Source organism: Thamnophis sirtalis, unplaced genomic scaffold, assembly GCF_051295495.1.
Source record: "Thamnophis sirtalis isolate CommonGarterSnake01/CBP01778 unplaced genomic scaffold, rThaSir2_p1.2 scaffold_9, whole genome shotgun sequence".
Lineage (NCBI taxonomy): Eukaryota > Metazoa > Chordata > Lepidosauria > Squamata > Natricidae > Thamnophis > Thamnophis sirtalis.
In genome coordinates, this window is record NW_028261389.1 from 80,144,558 (window position 1) to 80,164,441 (window position 19,884).

Sequence of the window (19,884 nt, forward strand, 5' to 3'; positions counted from 1 at the left end):
CCCCCCCCAATAAATAAATACCCAGGCAATGCCGGGTTATGAGCTAACAGACAAAATCTACTATACTAGACAAAGCCAGGAAATTTAAGCAGGGACTGAAAACTAGTGTTTTTTTTTGGGGGGGGGGGGAGTTATAACTGTGCTGCAGGTTTAAAGGTTCACGTCTGGTGTTATGGTAACCTTGCCAGAAATGGATTTGGGGGACCCTTTGGGGTATGTGTGTGGCTGGAGGGGTTTAAAATTTCACAATACACGAATTCGGCTGTACGCCTATTTACCTTGAACCTGTGAAGGACATGAGATTGTGAAACAAAAACCTTCCGAATATTGCTTCACATTGGGAGATTTTGTGCTAATTTCAACAGTCCCATCCAAAGTTTGAGGGGTCCTTGGTGCTCTCTGAGCTTGGTGGTCTTCTTGCAGACGTTTCATTACCCAGCTAGGTAACATCATCAGTGCTAGAAGGGAATGGGGTTTGTGGAAAGGAGGAGGAGGAGAACGACGACTGTAGGGGCATTGATGCTCTCTGAACTTGGTGGTTTTCTTGCACACGTTTCCATTATCCAGCAAGGTAACATCACCAGTGCTAGAAGGGAATGGGGTTTGTGGAAAGGAGGAGGAGGAGGAGGAGGAGGAGGAGGAGGAGGAGGAGGAGGAGGAGGAGGAGGAGGAGGAGGAGGAGGAGGAGGAGGAGGAGGAGAACGACAACTGTAGGGGCATTGATGCTCTCTGAACTTGGTGGTTTTCTTGCACACATTTCATTATCCAGCTAGGTAACATCATCAGTGCTAGAAGGGAGGAGGAGAAAGAGGAGGACTGTGGGGTCCTTGGTGCTCTCTGAGCTGGGTGATTTTCTCACAGACATTTCATTACCCAACTACGTAATAATATCTCGAGCATTGATGACATTACCTAGTTTGGATCATGAAACGTCTTCAAGAAAACCACCCAGCTCAGAGTCACACCCTCCTTTCAACCCTGAGCTACAAATATTCTCTTTTTTAAAATCAATTCCAGGATTATCTGCACGCTGAATGCACCCCCTAGCCATGCTTAAGCCACAAACAATGGCTACGCATGAAAAAGGGGCTTGTGCAGACCTAGAGAACCTCCTTAAAGATGAAAAATCGCCTTAAGGTCAAAGAATGGGAGAGATTGTCCATGATAAACTAAGCCAAGCAACTAGGAATAAGTTAATCAACAAACAACTTGACAATTTGGAGACAGCATCAGACTGAGAATTGCACTCCCCCTCCTCAAAAAGACCCCCCCCCCGCCACTTGACAACTTCCTCTTCCAAAACTATTGAAACAAGGGAGTTTTTTTAAAGTATTTCCAGCAGTTTAAAAGTGGGTGAAATATTCCCCCCAAAACAGATCTCCATAAATTGAGTTTTTAGATTGTTACTTCCTGTTTGTCTGCCAAGAGTGATTTAAGATTCTGTCCCCATAATTAGAATTACTAAATTAAATTATTAAATAATTCGAAAGGTACTCGAATGTGCGGAGATGGACAGAATGGCCAAGGAGTTAAAAGAAAGAGAGGAATCGGATCCTTACAAAATATGGGATAGAATTTATAAGTGGCTAAAAAAAGAGAAGCCAAAAAGAGGAAATAGAAGTCTTTTTCCCCCCTAAACTAGTATTGAATAAAAATTAACCAAAGTTACTAATTACTATAGGAACAATTAATATTATTACAATTGTTAGTACAATTGCTAAGACGCTATTACAGAGGTTAAAACCGATAGGAAGGCAACGGAGAATGGAGAACTTACAAAGGCTAAACAAAAGCTGCAAAACTATTTTATATTGTTATGTTTGTCTTGTATCTGTTGAATTTTTTCTTTCTGTTTTTAAAAGGTAAAAATGTTTAACAAAAACTATTTTTTTTAAAAAAAAATAAGATTGTGCTTTCCAAGCAACTCGTTGCCCTTCATTTTACCACCTCCGAGACTCTTAATCTAATTTGGAAAATAAGAAGTCCACAAGGACATCGAAAGGACCTTTTTAAAAATATCTTTTTTCAGGATCCAGTTGCCCATTCAGCATTCCCTTGAACGTAAAGAAGGATTGGCAGGGGGAAAAAGGTTTGCTTGCTTCTAAGGTTGGCTGGCCGGACGGGTCTGTTTCTGCTGGAGACAAATGAATGGATTCACCCGTTTATAGTTCGACTCCATGCAGGTACTCCTCGAGTTACGACTACAATTGAGCCCAGAATTTCTGTTGCTAAGTGGGACATTCATTCAGGAAGGGTTGCCCCGTTGTTACACTTTTCTTGACCCAGTTGTCAAGTGAATCTCTCTGCACTTTTGATAGGCATAATACCAGAAAAATATGATATAAAGGAAATGTATATTTGATATTGTTGTAGTCCGCCAGATTCAGACAGTGAGGAGGTTGGGGAGGAAGATGGGCCAGTCCTGGAGTCTGGGGAAGGCTCGGAGGAGGGCTCTGTGTCGGAGGCAGAGAGGGGGCCAGAGCCGTGTGCCAGTTATCAACTGCCTTCAGAGTCAGACATCAGTGAGGCAGAAGAACAGCTGGAGCCTGTTCCCAGTGTGCGCATGCGCAGAGTTGCCAGACGAACGGAAGAGCTAAAGAACAGGGGTCGACTTGGGAGTAAGGCCAGAGGTGGACAGTGAATGGCCCCTCCCAGAGGGAATAAAAGAGGAGCGAAAGGGGAGTGGAGTTTGCAGGAGACCATTAGTTCACTTCATTGGTTCGTGACTCTCTGAGACTCCTTGCCAAGTTCTGCAGAGATCGGCCTGGCAGCTCTCCAAGCCAGATAAGGTCTGTGACCGTAAATCCTCCCTTGAAAGACTTTGCTGGATGTGAAGGAGCCGAATTCAGTGTCTATTAATAAAAGGGTTTTTTTGTCAGGTCAAGGAGTTTGCTCCATTTTCTCTGGAAGCCTCGGCCAGAACAGATATCACATGTTTTGACAGTAGCAAGAATTGTATTTGTGCAATACTGGATAAACAAGGACACACCTACAGAAGACGATATATATTTTTAAAAACTGTGCAGAAACGGACAGATTAATACTGAAGACCAAAGAAAAAGAAGTATTTTTGAGACTGGAACTCATTTTATGAATGGTTGGATGACAGAGGTAGAAATTAGGATTCTAAATAATATTATTACATTGTAAGCAAACTGACTCAATAATACAACAAGGATTACTTGCAATCCACACTATTCAAGACTAGCAGTATGTCCAGTTTCGTAAAAAGGAGGATTAGGGGAGACATAATAGGATCTTACATTATTTGAGGGGCTCCCCTTCTCTCTCTCTTTCTCTCCTCTCTCTCTCTTTCTCTCCTCTCTCTCTTTCTCTTCTTCTCTTTCTCTCCTCTCTCTCTTTGTCTACTCTCTCCTTCTCTCTCTCTCTCTCTCCTTATCTCTTTCTTTCTCTCCTTCTCTCTCTCTCTCCTCTCTTTCTCTCCTTCTCTCTCTTTTTCTCTCCCCCCTCTCTCTCTTTCCCTCCTCTCTCTCTTTCTCTCCTTCTCTCTCTCTCTCTCTCTCCTCTCTTTCTCTTCTTCTCTCTCTTTTTCTCTCCCCCCTCTCTCTCTTTCCCTCCTCTCTCTCTTTCTCTCCTTCTCTCTCTCTCTCTCTCTCTCTTTCTCTTATGAGCTAGAGCAGCGGTCACTGACTGGACCTCTGGTGGTCCGCGAAAATGTTTTGGTGGTCCGCAGAAAAATTATTTGCATTTTTATGTCCAGTTTCATAAAAAGGAGGATTAGGGGAGACATGATAGGATCTTACAATATTTGAGGGGCTCCTCCAAAGATGAGGAGGGGGTCAAACTATTTCCCAAAGCTCCAAGAAGCCAGAGCAGGAAACAATGGTGGGAAACTAATCAAGAAGAGGAGCAACCTAGAACTAAGGAGAAATCTCCTGACAATGAGGACAATTAACCAGTGGAACAGCTTGCCACCAGATGTTTTGGGGGCTCCATCACTGGAGGCTTTCAAGAAGAGACTGGACATCTCTGGAGATTCTCCGTCATCATCCAGGTCATGGTTGTCTCAAATATGCTTTTTTGTTTCAAGAGGCACCTGGACTTTCTTTCTTTTTTTCCTTGAGGATGTTTTGCTTCTCATCCAAGAAGCTTCTTCAGCTCTGACAGGATAGTAATCCTTCCATTCCCCACCATCCATCTTTTGAAAAGAAAAAGAAAAAACACCTTTGGGACAAGTGACTCGACAGCTATTTCCCTAGAATGGTTGGGTTGACTCAGCCTTCCATCCTTCCGAGGTGGGTAAAATGAGGACCCAGATTGTTGGGGGCAAGAGGCTGACTCTCTGTAAACCGCTTAGAGAGGGCTGAAAGCCCTATGAAGCGGTATATAAGTCTACTGCTATTGCTATATTGAGTTGAGTTGAGTTGAGTTGAGTTTAGGACGGGTCTCCTGCTTGAGTAGGGGGCTGGACTAGAACCGCAGTCACCAACTGGTAGCCCATGGGCCACTGGTGGTCTGTGAAAATTTTTTGATGGTCTGCAGAAAAATTATTTGCATTTTTTAATATTGCACTAAATCGGAGGTCCTCAAACTACGGCTACTGGGCTGGATACGTGCAATGAATGTTTGTGTTGCTGCAAAGAGTCTCCCCTTTTGGGGTCTTTTTGTGTGGGACAGAGGGGGGGCAGAAATTCCTACTTGGGGTCTGCTTCAGCCTTCTGGTGGGGGGCTTTGGCCGAAGGCTGGAGGGAAGCACCGCTGGTGGCGAAGAGCCGGAGGGCCTCGTTCCAGTGGGACCCCATCATGGCCTGGAACTCTCTCTGCTTCCATAATAATTCTGAGCACAGGAATCCCAAACTTACAGTTCATTTAGTGACCATTCAAAGTTACAACGGCGCTTAGGACCGTTTCCCTCACTTAACGACCATTGCAGCATCTCCATGATCACACAATCCAAATTCAGACACTTAGCAATGGATTCATATTTACGACGGTAGCAAAATCCCGGGGTCAACCTTCTGACAAGCCAAGTCAACGGGGAAGCCAGATTCATTTAACAACCGTGTGACTAACTCAACGACTGCAGCCATTCACTTAACAACCACGGCAAGAAAAGTCGTAGAATGGGGCGAAACTCACTTAAGAACTGGTGCTCAATTTGTGGGCGTAAGCCGAGGACTATATGCATAAGAAACTCAGCACCTAAGAACTACTGAGGAACTGGAGGACCCTTAGCCAGACGGAAAGATTTTTTTTAGAAGACAAACTTGCGGATAAAACAATGACAAACAAACCAGATTACAAATATATGAGAATAACATTCCTAACATTCCATATTTAGAAGATAATTTATATGGAGGTGGGGAGGAAAAGAAAACTAGGGGGGGTTAAGCTGAACACATATATAAAAAGGATGACAAGAAAAGTTGTAAAATAGTTGTAAAAACAAATGCATAGCTTAACAGCAGAGATTTTGGAAATTGTGGAAAAGAAAAAAGCAAAGGGAACAATGAAAGGAGGAAGGAAGAGGGGGGGAAAGAAGAAAGGGGAAAAGAGAGGAAGTGAGGGAAGGGAAGGAAGAGTTGGAGAGAAGGCAGGAAGGAGAAGGAGAGAGGAGGAGTGGGGGAGAGGGAGGGGAAGACGAAAAGAGGAAGGAGAGGAGGAAAGAAGAAGAGAAGGGACGTTGGGAAGAAGGAAGGAAGGAGTAGGGTCGTTGCAAAATAAGACAGAGAGGCGAAGTGGCAAGAATGTGATCCCAATTGTGCTTTTAATATTCTTAAACAGATTGTGATAAATGCTAGAAGTCAACGGATAAATCTTAATAGTATCTGCAAGAATGTATATTTGTGGATGTATATGGAAAGAAAAAAATAAAAACTTTTTTTAAAAGAGATTTGTGGACTCACTTGTGGTCATAAGATGAGGACTATAAACTATACTGCATTTCAACAATGCATGTAGAGGGGGGAAAAACTCCACTCCAATATATTTAAACCCAATAAAGAATAAATAAATAAGCAGAATAACAAGGAACACTTATATTCACCTTCAGGCAGGTCCAAACCCCAGAACATTTGGGGGCTTGTTGCAAAGAACATTTCTGAGAAATATCTTCACCCAATAAAATCTAAGTTCATATCCCTTTTCCATACTTAAATGGTCACAATGCACCAGAAGCAACCTGAGGAATCAACCCCTCATCTGCATCTGAAGTCCCATTCAGATGTTAACAGCTGTAAAAACTCATCTGCAACCCTATGGTATCAAAAGAAATAAATACATTCCACATTTGCCTACCTGCAAAGTCCTGGAGAAATTTAAATCTGCCCATGACCACAGGCTATTTCTTCTTTCAGATGGAAATAATTCTCAATTTCTTTAAAAAAAAAAAAAAGATCTCCCTTTGGGCCAATCAAGCTAGAATAGAATAGAATAACAGAGTTGGAAGGGGCCTTGGAGGTCTTCTAGTCCAACCCCCCCCCCCCTGTTTAGAGTGGAAACCCTACACCACTTCAGACAAATGGTTATCCAACATCTTCTTAAAAACTTCTAGGCATAAATGCAGTCAAGGTGATGGGGGACCAGATTTAGCAGAAATTAGGACATTTTTCGCCCCAGCTGTGTATTCCCCCCCCTCCCCAAAAAAAATTCTGGGTCAGCCATTCAAAACATCATCTAAAGGAAAAAACAACCAGCAAGTTTGGCTTTTAAGGATCTCTTTTTTTCAACAAGCAAAAGAAAGACACAAAGAGAAATGCGATAACCGCTGATTAAGAAAAAAAAACTATCCAATGCCACGAAAACTTTTTTTCTTTTTAAATGATCATTCCCCCCCCGCCCCCCATAACCAACAGCAACCCCCATCCATCCTCACCCTGAAGAAAGGGGGGGGGGATTACTTCAGAGAAATTTCACAGGGTTTTGTTTTCTCCCATCTGCAAAATACACTTTTTTTTTAAAATCATCGGGATGATTTGTATATATAACCACGATTCTTTTTTTCCCTCTTTTTGGAAATCAAGGAGCGACGGTTTTCTTCTGCTGTGTTCACCCATTCAGCCTGCTTTTCGTTTTTTTTAACTGGTCTTGATGCCACTTTGGCATGATTCAGAAACTCCCCAAAAAAGCACAGAATGCAACTTTTGAAACTCAGGCACACAAATAGACAGACAGACAGATATAGCAGATAGATAGATAGATAGATAGATAGATAGATAGATAGATAGATAGATAGATAGATAGATAGATAGATAGATAGATAGATAGATAGATAGATAGATAGATAAGATATATATATAGATAGATAGATAGATAGATGATAGATAGATAGATGATAGATAGATATGATATATAGATAGATAAGCTAGCTAGATAGATGATAGATAGATGATAGATAGATGATAGATAGATAGATAGATAGATAGATAGATAGATGATAGATAGATATGATAGATAGATAGATAGATAGATAGATAGATAGATAGATAGATAGACAGACAGACAGACAGACAGACAGACAGACAGACAGACAGGAGAGAGAGTGATAGGGTAGATATGACAGACAGACAGGAGAGAGATAAATAAGATAAATAGATAGATAGATAGATAGATAGATAGATAGATAGATAGATAGATAGATAGATAGATAGCAGAGAGATAGATAAGATAAGATATATAGATAGATAAGATATATAGATATATAGATATATAGATAGATAGATAGATAGATAGATAGATAGATAGATAGATAGATAGATAGATGATAGATAGATAGATGATAGATAGATATGATATGATATATAGATAGATAAGATAGATAGATAGATAGATAGATAGATACATAGATAGATAGATAGATGATAGATAGATAGATAGATAGATAGATAGATAGATAGATAGATAGACAGACAGACAGACAGACAGACAGACAGATAGGAGAGAGAGTGATAGGGTAGATATGACAGACAGACAGACAGAGAGAGATAAATAAGATAGATAGATAGATAGATAGATAGATAGATAGATAGATAGATAGATAACAGAGAGATAGGGTAGATATAGCAGACAGACACAGACAGACAAACAGAGAGAGATTAGAGAGAGAGAGAGAGATAGGGTAGATATGACAGACAGACAGAGAGGGATAAATAAGATAGATAGATAGATAGATAGATAGATAGATAGATAGATAGATAGATAGATAGATAGATATAGCAGACAGACAGAGAGAGAGGAGAGAGAGAGAGAGAGAAATATGATGGACAGACAGACAGACAGACAGACACACACATACATATACATGTTTTGGGGTCCGGAGTGCAGTGATTCTCCTTCTTCCCCTTCCCACTGCTAAGGGCAGCTTCCATGCCACCCAGGCGCAATTCTGCAGGGCATTTCCCAAAACTGTAACTGGGCCAGATTGCATGTTTGATTTATAAACATTCCTAACACTCACACATTCTCCTCCTGCAGGCAGGCAGGCAGGCAATGCTGCTGGTCACGTCAACCTGACATCCGACTGGTTGGGGGCGGGGGGGGATGTGCACCAGAGGATTAAAAACACAGAAACCCCCACACACACACACACAAACTTTGAACTGCAAATGGGGGGGAGTCAGAGAAATAATCTTTTTTCCTCCCCCCTCCCTTGCTCAAACAAAATTTAAAAAATTCAAAAAAAAAATCAGATCCAGCTTCTACTATCAACACTGGCTCCCACCACCCACACACACACACAGACACACACCCGGCCCATCATATCCTATGCAGGCTTACTCAGAGTGCTGGGAAACTCAACAGAGTTAGCAGGAAAGTATGCAGAGGATGGGAGTCCAAGGATTTTAATTAAATGGAAGTGGGGAGAGGGAGAGAGGGAGGGAAAGAGAAAGAGAGAATGGGTGGCTGCTTACAATTGTTCCCGGTCTAGGTTTACTTGGAAGTAAATCTTATTTCACGAAGGGTTTTTGACTCCCCCCCCTCCCTTTTCAAGCCAGTCTTGACTCCAGATTAATGACTGAAATTTTCTTGATTATCATTTTCAGAAGTTAAGACATTAAATGGAGGCAGTAGGAGGGAGGGAGGGGGAAGGGGAGAGGGAGGGGGGGAGAGAGAGAGTGAATGAGGGAGAGAGAAGGAGAGGTGGAGTCAGAGGGGGGGAGAGAGAGGAAGCGGGAAGGGGAGAGGAATGGAGGGAGAGAAGGATTGAGAGAGGGAGAGGGGATAGAGAGAGGGGGGAGGAAGAGAGGGAGGAAGAAGGAAGGGGAGAGGGAGCGGAGGACGAGAGGGAGGAAGAGAGAAACATATTTCGGGGGGGTCCCATGGCTACCTGGTCTCCTTCAGCCCCCTTGAGAGCTTCGGCAGCCTTTGGATACAGACGTACAGACGAGCCTCGAGTCCGGCTGAAGTCGCAGCCTTTAAATCCGAAGGCAAAGCAAAGTCTCTCTCTCTCCCTCTCTCTCTCTCTCTCTGTCTCTCTCTCTCTCTCTCTCTCTCTTCTCTCTCTCTCTCTCTCCAGAGGGAAAAGGGGAGGAGAGGCAAGAGAAACGGAGGTGGATGGAGGGGGGGGAGGTCCAGAAGGGGAAGAGGGAAGGGAGGCGGGAAAGGGGGAAAAGACAGTGGCTGAAAAAGGGAAGGAAGGGGGAAAGAGCCTATGAAGGACAGAAGGAAGGAGGGAAGATAGAAGGGAAGGGAAGAAGGAAAGGAAGAAGAAGGGAGGAAAGGAAGGGGGAAAGAGCCTGTGAAGGAAGGAAGGAGGGAGGGAAGATAGAAGGGAAGAAGGAAAGGAAGGAGAAGAAGGGAGGAAAGGAAGGGGGAAAGAGCCTATGAAGGAAAGAAGGAAGGAGGGAAGGAAGGGATGGAGGGAAGGAAGGAAGAAGAGGAGGAGGGAGAGAGGAAAAGGGGAGAAGGAGGAAGGAAGGAGAAGACGGGAGGGAAGGGAGATGGGAAAGAGGAAAAAGAATGAGGAAGGAAGGAAAAGAGAAGTGGAGGGAATGGAGGAAAGGAAGGAGGGAAAGAGGAAGAAGAGGGAAGGAAGGAGGGAGGGAGGAAAAAGAGAGGAGGGGGAGGGGGGTCGAGCTCCGAAGTTTCTCCTTACCGTTTGGCCAGGACAAACCCCGCCGAGCCGAGCCAGGAAGCGGCCCCACAAGCCCACTTCCCCGCCTGCCGCTCCAGCGCCGCTTCCCCGGAGACCCTCGCCCGCTGCGAGGCGGCGGCGGCGGCCCCCAACTTCCCGGGCGCGGCGGCGGCGGCGGCCGCGAGGATCCGAGCTTGGCCGGCGCTGCAGCGGCGGAGTTGGGGGCGGGGAGCGACCCTCCGGCCAGCTCCTCCCTCGGCTCCGGCGCCTCCCCGGTCGGCTCGCCCGGGCTCCGGCCCCGCTCGGGTTACAGCCGCCGCTGCCGCCACGCGCGCTGCCGGCTCTGCCGCGGGCACGCGCCTCGCCTCGCCCCCGCCTGCCTCCTGTCTCCCTCCCGTAACGGGGATGGGATGGGACCCCCAGCCCCGGACCTTCAAGCCGCAGCCAAAGCGATCTTGCATCCCCCCTCCCCTTCCTGCAAGATGTACACGCAAGATCCCCCTGGCGAGGACCGTGTGGAGGGGGACCTGCGAACATAGGGAGGGATTCACACGTTCCCAACCAAAGAGACCTTGCATCCACCCGCAAGATCTACACGCCAGGTCGTCTTAGCTAGGAAGGTGTGAGCCGGTCCCTTAGGAGAGGGAACCAATTCACACGTTCCAAACCACAGGACGTATTGCATCCCCGCGCAAGATCCCTTTAGCAAGGGACGCGGGAGCCGATCCTGGCGGTGGGGGACCCATTCACACGTTCCTAGCCAAGGAGATTTTGCACGCACACACACCCGCGGAAGATGTACACGCAAGATGCCTTTGGTGAGGAACGTGTGAAAGGGTACCGGTGGAGTGGGGGTGGGGGAGAAGTCGCTTCAGACGTTCTAGCCGAGGAGATCCCCGCGCAAGATCTCCTTGGCTAGGATAGAACGTGTGAACTGGCCCTGACGGAGAGAAGGGCGGATTCACACGTTCTCAGGCGAAGAGATGTTGCATCCCCGCGGAAGGTCCCTTTAGCAAGGGACGCGTGAACCGATGCCGGCGGTGGGGGACCCATTCACACGTTCCTACAACGAGGCGCCTTTGCATCCCCGCGGAAGATCTACACGCAAGATCCCCTTGGTGAGGAAGATTGAACCGGTCCCGGCGGAGGGGGCGGCTGCTTCACACGTTCCTGGCCAAGGAGATCTTGCCTCCACCCGCACGATCTACACGCAAGATCGCCTCGGCTAGGTACGTGTGGGCCGGTCTCTTAGGAAAGGGAACCAATTCACACGTTCCAAACCAAGCAGACCTTGCATCCCCGCGCAAGATCTACGCGCAAGATCCCTCTGGCTACGAACGTGTGAACCGATTCCCCCTCCTCTCCTGGTGCAGCTTTAAAGGGCCTGCGTGGGGGTTGTCCCAGCCCCGTTATTCTAAGCCCCCCAGGACAGACGCGGGTATTTCCCCCCCCCCGGAATGCGTGTCCCCCCCCCCCACCTTGGCTGGCGTGTAATTCCTATCCTGCTTTTCCTCCAGACCGTTAAGGCGGAGATTTCCCCTTCATTTCACACTCGCACGCGCGCGTACACGTGTGCAACCGGTCCTTCCCCGCCTGGGGCGCTTTGGATCACAGTGCGTGGGTGGAAGTTGGATCCGCGCAGGGCTTTGCGGCTGCTTCTTAAACCAAGGCTGTCTTTTTTTTCTTTTCCACACGTGGGGAAAAGAACGCGTGTTTTAGATTTGCGCGTCAGCCTCAACCAGAAGCTGATGCGCAGAGGATGAAAGCGAAAGCGAAAGTAAAGAGAGCGAAGCTTGCTGGGAAATAGGACTTTCTCTAAATCTCAACCATGGCAACTTGAAGATGCCCGGACTTCAACTTCCAGAATCCCCCAGCCAGCATTCGCTGGCTGGGGAATTCTGGGAGTTGAAGTCCGGACATCTTCAAGTTGCCAAGGTTGAGAAACACTGCTCTAAATTAAACTGGAAAGGTTTCTTCTCTTCCTTCCTTCCTTCCTTCCTTCCTTCCTTCCTTCCTTCCTTCCTTCCTTCCTTCCTTCCTTCCTTCCTTCCTTCCTTCCTTCCTTCCTTCCTTCCTTCCTTCCTTCCTTCCTTCCTTCCTTCCTTCCTTCCTTCCTTCCTTCCTTCCTTCCTTCCTTCCTTCCTTCCTTCCTTCCTTCCTTCCTTCCTTCCTTCCTTCCTTCCTTCCTTCCTTCCTTCCTTCCTTCCTTCCTTCCTTCCTTCCTTCCTTCCTTCCTTCCTTCCTTCCTTCCTTCCTTCCTTCCTTCCTTCCTTCCTTCCTTCCTTCCTTCCTTCCTTCCTTCCTTCCTTCCTTCCTTCCTTCCTTCCTTCCTTCCTTCCTTCCTTCCTTCCTTCCTTCCTTCCAAAAGGATTCTGCTCTTTATTATTGCCCTGAAAGGATGAAGCCACTCAAAGTGACTTTTGAAAGCATTTTTACTTTGGGAAAACACAAACTTTGTAAAAACTGCTCAAGTTTAGCATCTTCAATAAATTGGACAATTTTAAGGGATCTGATTTTGGTCCTGCCTTAAGGAATTCTGGGAGTTGAAGTCCAGGCGTCTATAATATCGGTTGAGAAATGCTGCTTTCAGCCATGCCATCTTCCTTTTTTAATTCATTTTTTTTATTAATAGAAACAGAAAGAGCAACGTGTTCAAAATCCATAGAGACAGTGTGTTGTCTGGTCACAATTCTTCTGAGTAATATTCATCATAGTAATAATAATAATAATAATATTCTAGGGGGCGGTGCTCATCTCCGTTTCAAAGCCGAAGAGCTAGCGCTGTCCGAAGACGTCTCCGTGGTCATGTGGCCGGCATGACTCAACGCCAAAGGCGCATGGAAGGCTATTCCCTTCCCACCAAAGGTGGTTCCTATTTTTCTACTTGCATTTTTTACATGCTTTCGAACTGCTAGGTTGGCAGAAGCCGGGACATGTAATGGGAGCTCACTCCGTTACGTGGCGCTAGGGATTCGAACCGCCGAACTGCCGACGTTCTGATCAACAAGCTCAGCGTCTTAGTGTCTTAGCCACTGAGCCCTCCTCATAATATTAACACATATTAATTGTTAATACTAATCAAAATTAATCAAAATTAGTAAGTTACAGTAATCAACCCTAATAATAAAATTATTCTTTCTCTTGTAATTTTAGAAGCTCTAACTCATGTTTCTCTTATTAAACCTTTTTTAAAAAATAAAATAAATAAACCAGGTCATCTTAACCTGATAGAATGCTAATGCTAAAATGAATGTTAATATGCATCTGCGTTGTATCTTAGATAAGGTACTTTGACAGTGTATCCGGGAATATAAAAAGAGGAGAAGATTTGTAGCTCAGGGTTGAAATGAAGGGATCCTTGGTGCTCTCTGAGCTTGGTGGTTTGCTTGGAGGCGTTTCATGACCCAACTAGGGAACATCATCAGTGCTAGAAGGGAGGAGGAGGAGGAGGAGGAGGAGGAGGAGGAGGAGGAGGAGGAGGAGGAGGAGGAGGAGGAGGAGGAGGAGGAGGAGGAGGAGGTCTGTGAGCTTGGTGGTTTTCTTGAAGATATTTCATTAACTAGGTACTGTAATGTCATCAGTGCTAGAAGAGAGGGAAGAGGAGGAGGAGAAGGAAGGAGGAGAAGAAGAAGAGGAGGAGGAGGAGAAGGAGGAAGAGGGGGAGGAGGAAGAGGGGGGAGGAGGAGGAGGACAACTGGGGGGGTCCTTGGTGCTCTCTGAGCTTGGTGGTTTTCTTGGAGACATTTCATGACCCAACTAGGGAACATCATTAGTGCTAGAAGAGGCATCTGCAGCAAATCCATCTCCCTTCTAGCACTGATAATGTAACCTAAGTGGGTCATGAAAAGTCTGCGAGAAGGAGGAGGAGGAGGAGGAGGAGGAGGAGGGGAAGAAGAAGAAGAATCAGGAGAAGGAGGAAGAGGAGGAGAGGAGCAAGGACCCTGATAAGATACTTTGATTTACATTTTTTTTGGTCTACCTCCGACCACCTGACCCCTAAATCCTTTCTTTTTCCACAACTATCCACAAATCAGACCCTCCTGTGGTCTCCGCTGCTGCTGATTTTTATAAGAAGCTTCCATTCCCAGTCGAGAAAACTTGTCCTTGCAACAAACCATGGTTAAACCAATAACGGTTTAGTAGAAGAGAAATGCAGCTGTTGACAACTAGCGTAGCAAGGGAAATTTCCCTCTTTCTTACCTAGAATCTGCCTTATATGACGGAACGATCCCTTGGAGGGGGTTTTTTCCCCCCCTGCTTCTGGTGTGTGTTGTTTCCAGTAACGACAACGTGCAGTTGTCAAGCAAGAGAGATCAGCTGCACAACCAACATTTTTCTTGATGGGGGAGGCATTTCCAAGCATGACAACACAGCCGAGCATCCGATGTACACAAAAAACTTATCTGGAGTTGATAGCACAGAGTCGGCCTGGAAGCATCAATGCAGAATTCGTTCCCAGAATTGCTGTGTGTGACAAGATAGCAGCTGAAGGTAAGTGCTTAGGATGGAAACCAGACGCTGTTGAGACCAGCCAGGCTTCTTCGGGTATAAGGTAAAGGTTCCCCTCGCACATGTGTGCCAGTCGTTCCTGACTCTAGGGGGCGGTGCTCATCTCCGTTTCAAAGCCGAAGAGCCAGCGCTGTCCGAAGACATCTCCATGGTCATGTGGCCAGTATCACTAAACACCAAAGGCACATCGAACGCTGTTCCCTTCCCACCAAAGGTGGTTCCTATTTTTCTACTCGCATTTTTGACGTGCTTTCAAACTGCTAGGTTGGCAGAAGCTGGGACAAGTCACGGGAGCTCTCTCTGTTACGCAGCGCGCTAGGGATTCGAACCGCCAAACTGCCGACCTTTCTGGTCGACAAGCTTGGCGTCTTAGCCGCTGAGCCACCGCGTCCCTTTTCGGGGATAGTTCCTCCTAAAACCCTGTGTCTTGACCGAAGGACATCAAACAAGTTCAGGTGATGTGTGGAGCCAATTCTGCTTTGGTTCCTCCGAAGCATTAAAACAATAAAAGTTGTGCACTTCTACATCGGAGAACAAGGCCCAAAGTAACATTTTGAAGTGCCAAAGTCAAGGCTCGGGGGCAGGATCTGGACTGCAGGGCAGTGGTGGGTTTCCATTTTTTTTTTACTACCAGTTTGCTTATGCGTTACGCGTGGGCGCCCCTTCTGCGCATGTGCAGAAGCGTCTGAGCGGGTGGGCGGAGCCTCCCGCCACCACCACTACTGGTTTGTCTGATCTGGGCCAAACTGGGAGCAACCAATCTCTGCCTCAGAGTGTTTAGCCCACGGGGAGGCCCTGGAAACAGTGAAGGACCAGCCCACAGTGCCTCTACTAGCAAAAACAGGCTCCGTTTTCGCTGGAAGAGAATTGCAGGAGGCCGTTGCTCGGGAACCTGTTTTCACTGGCAAACGATTGCAGGAGGCCATTGTAGCTGAAACAGAGCTCAGGAGTCCATTTTCACTGGCAGAGGATTGCAGGAGGCCGTCGCAGCTGAAACGGAGCTCGGGAGTCCGTTTTCACTGGCAGAGGATTGCAGGAGGCCGTCGCAGCTGAAACGGCGCTCGGGAGTCCGTTTTCACTGGCAGAGGATTGCAGGAGGCCGTCGCAGCTGAGCTCGGGAGCCTGACTGCAGTTCTGCAGTTCGGCTGTTCAAATCTCACTGGCTCAGGGTTGACTCAGCCTTCCGTCCTTCCGAGGTGGGTAAAATGAGGACCCGGATTGTTGTTGGGGGCGATATGCTGACTCTGTAAACCGCTTAGAGAGGGCTGAAAGCCCTATGAAGCAGTATATAAGTCTAACTGCTATTGCTATTGCTATTGTTTTCACTAGCAGAGCACTGAGGCCACCATTTCAGTTTGCGAGTGACATTAAGTTGACAGGTTTGCATGGAATGAGTCAGCTCAAAATAATTCCCAGATCGTGGCTTGGTGCAAATGCTAGGTTATAATACGGTTTGGTTTCGTTTGGGCTTGCTTTTGACACGTGGGCCCAGATAGGGGTTGTTTTAAATGATGCTCGAAGGCCGATGTGTGTGAACCCAGCCAAGTAGCTTGAACAGCAAGCCATGGTTGTACAAACCATAGTTTGGGATCATATGTAGAGTACAGCCACAGAATTGTCTTTCCAAGACATTAACACGTTCGGCTATAAATAAGAGATGTACGTGCCAGCAGAAACCACATTATGAATCTGCTCCAAGGTATATATATCAAGAGAGTTAAATCTGATTATAGAGAACATGTTCCTGCAAGGATTTATTATCCATCAGCTGCTGATGAAAAGTTTTCTATTTTATTTCTGTTCCTTCGGAGACTCCAGGTACCGGTTGTACAGGGGCAAAAATCAAATAAGTTTCATGGAAAAAATATTCTTGCAATAAAGGTAAAGATTCCCCTCGCACATATGTGCTAGTCGTTCCCGACTCTAGGGGGCGGTGCTCATCTCCATTTCAAAGCCGAAGAGCCAGCGCTGTCCGAAGACGTCTCCGTGGTCATGTGGCCGGCATGACTAAACACCGAAGACGCACGGAACGCTGTTCCCTTCCCACCAAAGGTGGTTCCTATTTTTCTACTTGCATTTTTTACATGCTTTCGAACTGCTAGGTTGGCAGAAGCTGGGACAAGTCACGGGAGCTCACTCCATTACGCGGCGCTAGGGATTCGAACCGCCGAACTGCTGACCTTTCTGATCGACAATACTCCAGCCTATATGGGTAATCCTTGACTTAGTGACCAAAGTTGGAACTTGTTTGGACAGGGTGGGATTACAATCCAGATCCAAATTCCTGATGGTCAGGCCCTCACCTCATGAGGTCATGTGCTTACATTTCTGGTGCTTAGCAACATAACTGCAATTACGACTATTTGCAGTCCTGGGACCATGTTTTACGATGTTTGTTCCCCCAAAACTACCTGGCCATTCTAGTTTCCAACAAAACCTCATCATACATAGCAAACGATGACTTCACTTAATCTCAAGCACTAGGGGAAATCAGGAGATTCAGAAAATTCCAATGCGCATAAAGGTTTTATTTCTAGTTTATGTCTTCTACAAGAATCTGAACAAACAAACTGGCCTGTATGTATCCGAATTTAGAACCTAAATGCTGGAGATGTGATTGTCTCGATGCTACATATTACCATATACGTGGACTTGTAAAAAGGTAAAAGCATTTTGGATAAAAATATGGTGGATTATGCAAAATGTTCTTTAAAAAGGATAAAGTTTCCCCCTCAGTTATTCCTGTTAGGTATAACTACTGATTGTACTGTTATAGAGACTAACTTGATTTTGCATTTAATAACGGCAGCAAGACTGTTGGTAGCGCAATACTGGAAGAAGGAAGATTTGCCTACTATTCAAGAATGGACATTAAAAGTAACAAACCTAGCAGAGATGGCTAAAATATCAGCCTATCTCAAGGACCACTCAACTGAGAGATATAAACTAGAGTGGAGAAGATGGATTGACTATACTCAAAATAAATACGGGACTAAGAAATTCCAGATAGTTTATGACTGAAGAAGCAAGGAATGATATAATCTGTTAGAGTTGGCCTAGCGAAGAGGAGTTAAAGCTCAAATGAAAGATGATACTAACTTTCTTTAAGTTTATTTTAGAACATCTTTGTTAAAAGATTTATAGCCTGTATTTGTTCTGGGAAGTTGGGGGGGAGGGGAGGTTGGGGGGGGTGGGGTTCGGGTGGGGAGGGCAGGGGGTGAGGTAAACATTTGTAAAAGTCTTTTTTTTTTCTAAAAAATTTCAATAAAAAGAATCTGAACAACTGACAGTCAAGGGAAATGAGCGGGAGATAAGGAATTCAAGGTGGGTTGAACTTAGATATTTTGTGAGCGTGAAGGGACTCGAGGCTAATGGCATGCTTGACCCTTCCCACAGCATTTGCTTAGTGACAAAGAAAGGTAATAAAATCTGCTCATCCCTGTGACCAACCCATTTTATAATGGTTTTGACTTAACGACCATTACGGTCGTAACTCCAGGACCAACCGTGCGTCAGCTAATGCATTTGCTGGGGAATTGAGGCCCATCTGCCTGTGTAAAGATGATAAATTAGCAAGTCAGTCTCCATTAGCATCCTCATCATTTCATCCCGGGGAAAAATGATCGCAACGTCTGTTATTAATTTAAACCGAAATGGTGGCCTGTTGTGTTGTGTGCGAACCACACACAGCCGCCTTGCGCGAGTCAACACCCGTTCTCCAGAAAGCAACAATGGGTTGCTCTCCTACAGCTTGCTTGTTAAATACAGAACAATTGAGGTTCAATTTATTTGTTGTATCCTGGGATGTTTTAAGGATATATTTATGCCCTTTTTCCCCCTGACATTTACAGCTTGCCAGTCCATAAATACAAGCTGCCAAGATTTGCATATCCAACAATAAACCGACGATAAAACATAAAACCCATCGGCTGATCTGTTCACCCGCCATGCTTTCCCGCAGTGGAACTAACCGGATGACTCTTTCGGGGTATAATTGGGCCGTTTGATGGCTAGAAAAATTAGAACGCTTCAAAAAATTCACAACTGTGCGATGCACTTTCCAGCCTAATCTACGCTGCGCGCCCAATTGACCTTATTTGTTTCATTCAAGGCGCAATTTCTCATGGCGTGTCGTAGAATTTGGTGTCCTAAGGAATGAAAAGCACGCCAGGAAGAGAATTAGAAAACAACGTTTATTTTGAAAGCAGGAAGAAGAAGAAGAAGAAGAAGAAGAAGAAGAAGAGGAGGAGGAGGAGGAGGAGGAGAAGGAGGAGGAGGAGGAGGAGGAAGAGGAAGGGGGAGGAAGAGGAGGAGGAGGAGAAAGAAGAAGAAGAGGAGGAGGAGGAGGAGGAGAGGAGGAGGAGGAGGAGGAGGAGGAGGAGGAAGATTGGGCGGCCTATAAATTTAATAAATAGAAATAGAAGAAGAAGAAGAAGAATCAGGAGAAGGAGAAGAATCAGGGGAAGGAGGAGGAGAAAGAGGGAAAGGAAGAGGAGGAGATTCAAAAGGAGGAGGAGGAGGAGGAGAAGACGAAGAAGAATCGGGAGGAGAAAGAGGAAGAGGAGGATGAGGAAACTCAGAAGAATCAGAAGAAGGAGAAGGAGAAAAAGAAAAGAAGAATCAAGAGAAGGGGAAGAAGAAAAGAGGAGGAGGAGAACAAATGAAAAATCAGAAGAATCAGGAGAAGGAAGAGATGGAAGAGGAGGAGGAGGAGGAGGAAGAGGAGAATCAGAAGAAGAATCAGAAGAAAGAAAGAAAGAAAGAAAGAAAGAAAGAAAGAAAGAAAGAAAGAAAGAAAGAAGGAAAGAATTTCACATCAATGTCTTCCAAGATAGAATTAGACATACCACCTCGGGCTGGAGGGGGGAAATTGGAGGTTATATCTTCTGTTGAGGCCTACTTGGATCATGGGAATTGCATCCAGCTCATCTGGAGATAATTAAGTTAGAAAGCTGTTCTCCATCAATATTGAAAGGGGGACGGCTCGTTTTCCCAGCTCTTTGGCCGCAATACGCAACTTGGGTAAGTGGAAAAGAAAGAATGAAAGAAAGAAAGAAGGAAGGAAGGAAGGAAAGAAAGAAAGAAAGAAAGAAAGAAAGAAAGAAAGAAAAATCACAATATTCATTCCTGCAAAACGCACTGGGGAGCTGCACCCTGTGTAACTTCTCCTCTCCTGCAAGTCACGTCATTGTTGGAACGGCTTTCGGCAGGAAGCGAAGGCGCGACCAGGCCCTCTCGGATTCTGCTCCCCAAAACCACGCTCCCAGCACATCTGCAACCGATTTAAAACTGCTGCCTCATATCTGCTCCTCCCTGCGGTCCTTTTGCAAAGCGGAGGGGTT

General features: G+C 45.9%; 1 protein-coding gene across 1 annotated transcript in view; it reads right to left on the reverse strand.

The window, feature by feature from the left end:
• The window catches only part of RASSF8 (Ras association domain family member 8), a 77,317-nt gene extending 67,114 nt beyond the window's left edge, over positions 1-10,203 (reverse strand). Inside the window, exon 1 of the mRNA XM_087722378.1 lies at positions 10,055-10,203. The gene's annotated coding sequence lies outside the window, so the exon portion shown is untranslated. The remainder of the gene's footprint in view (positions 1-10,054) is intronic.
• Positions 10,204-19,884: the final 9,681 nt, after the last annotated feature.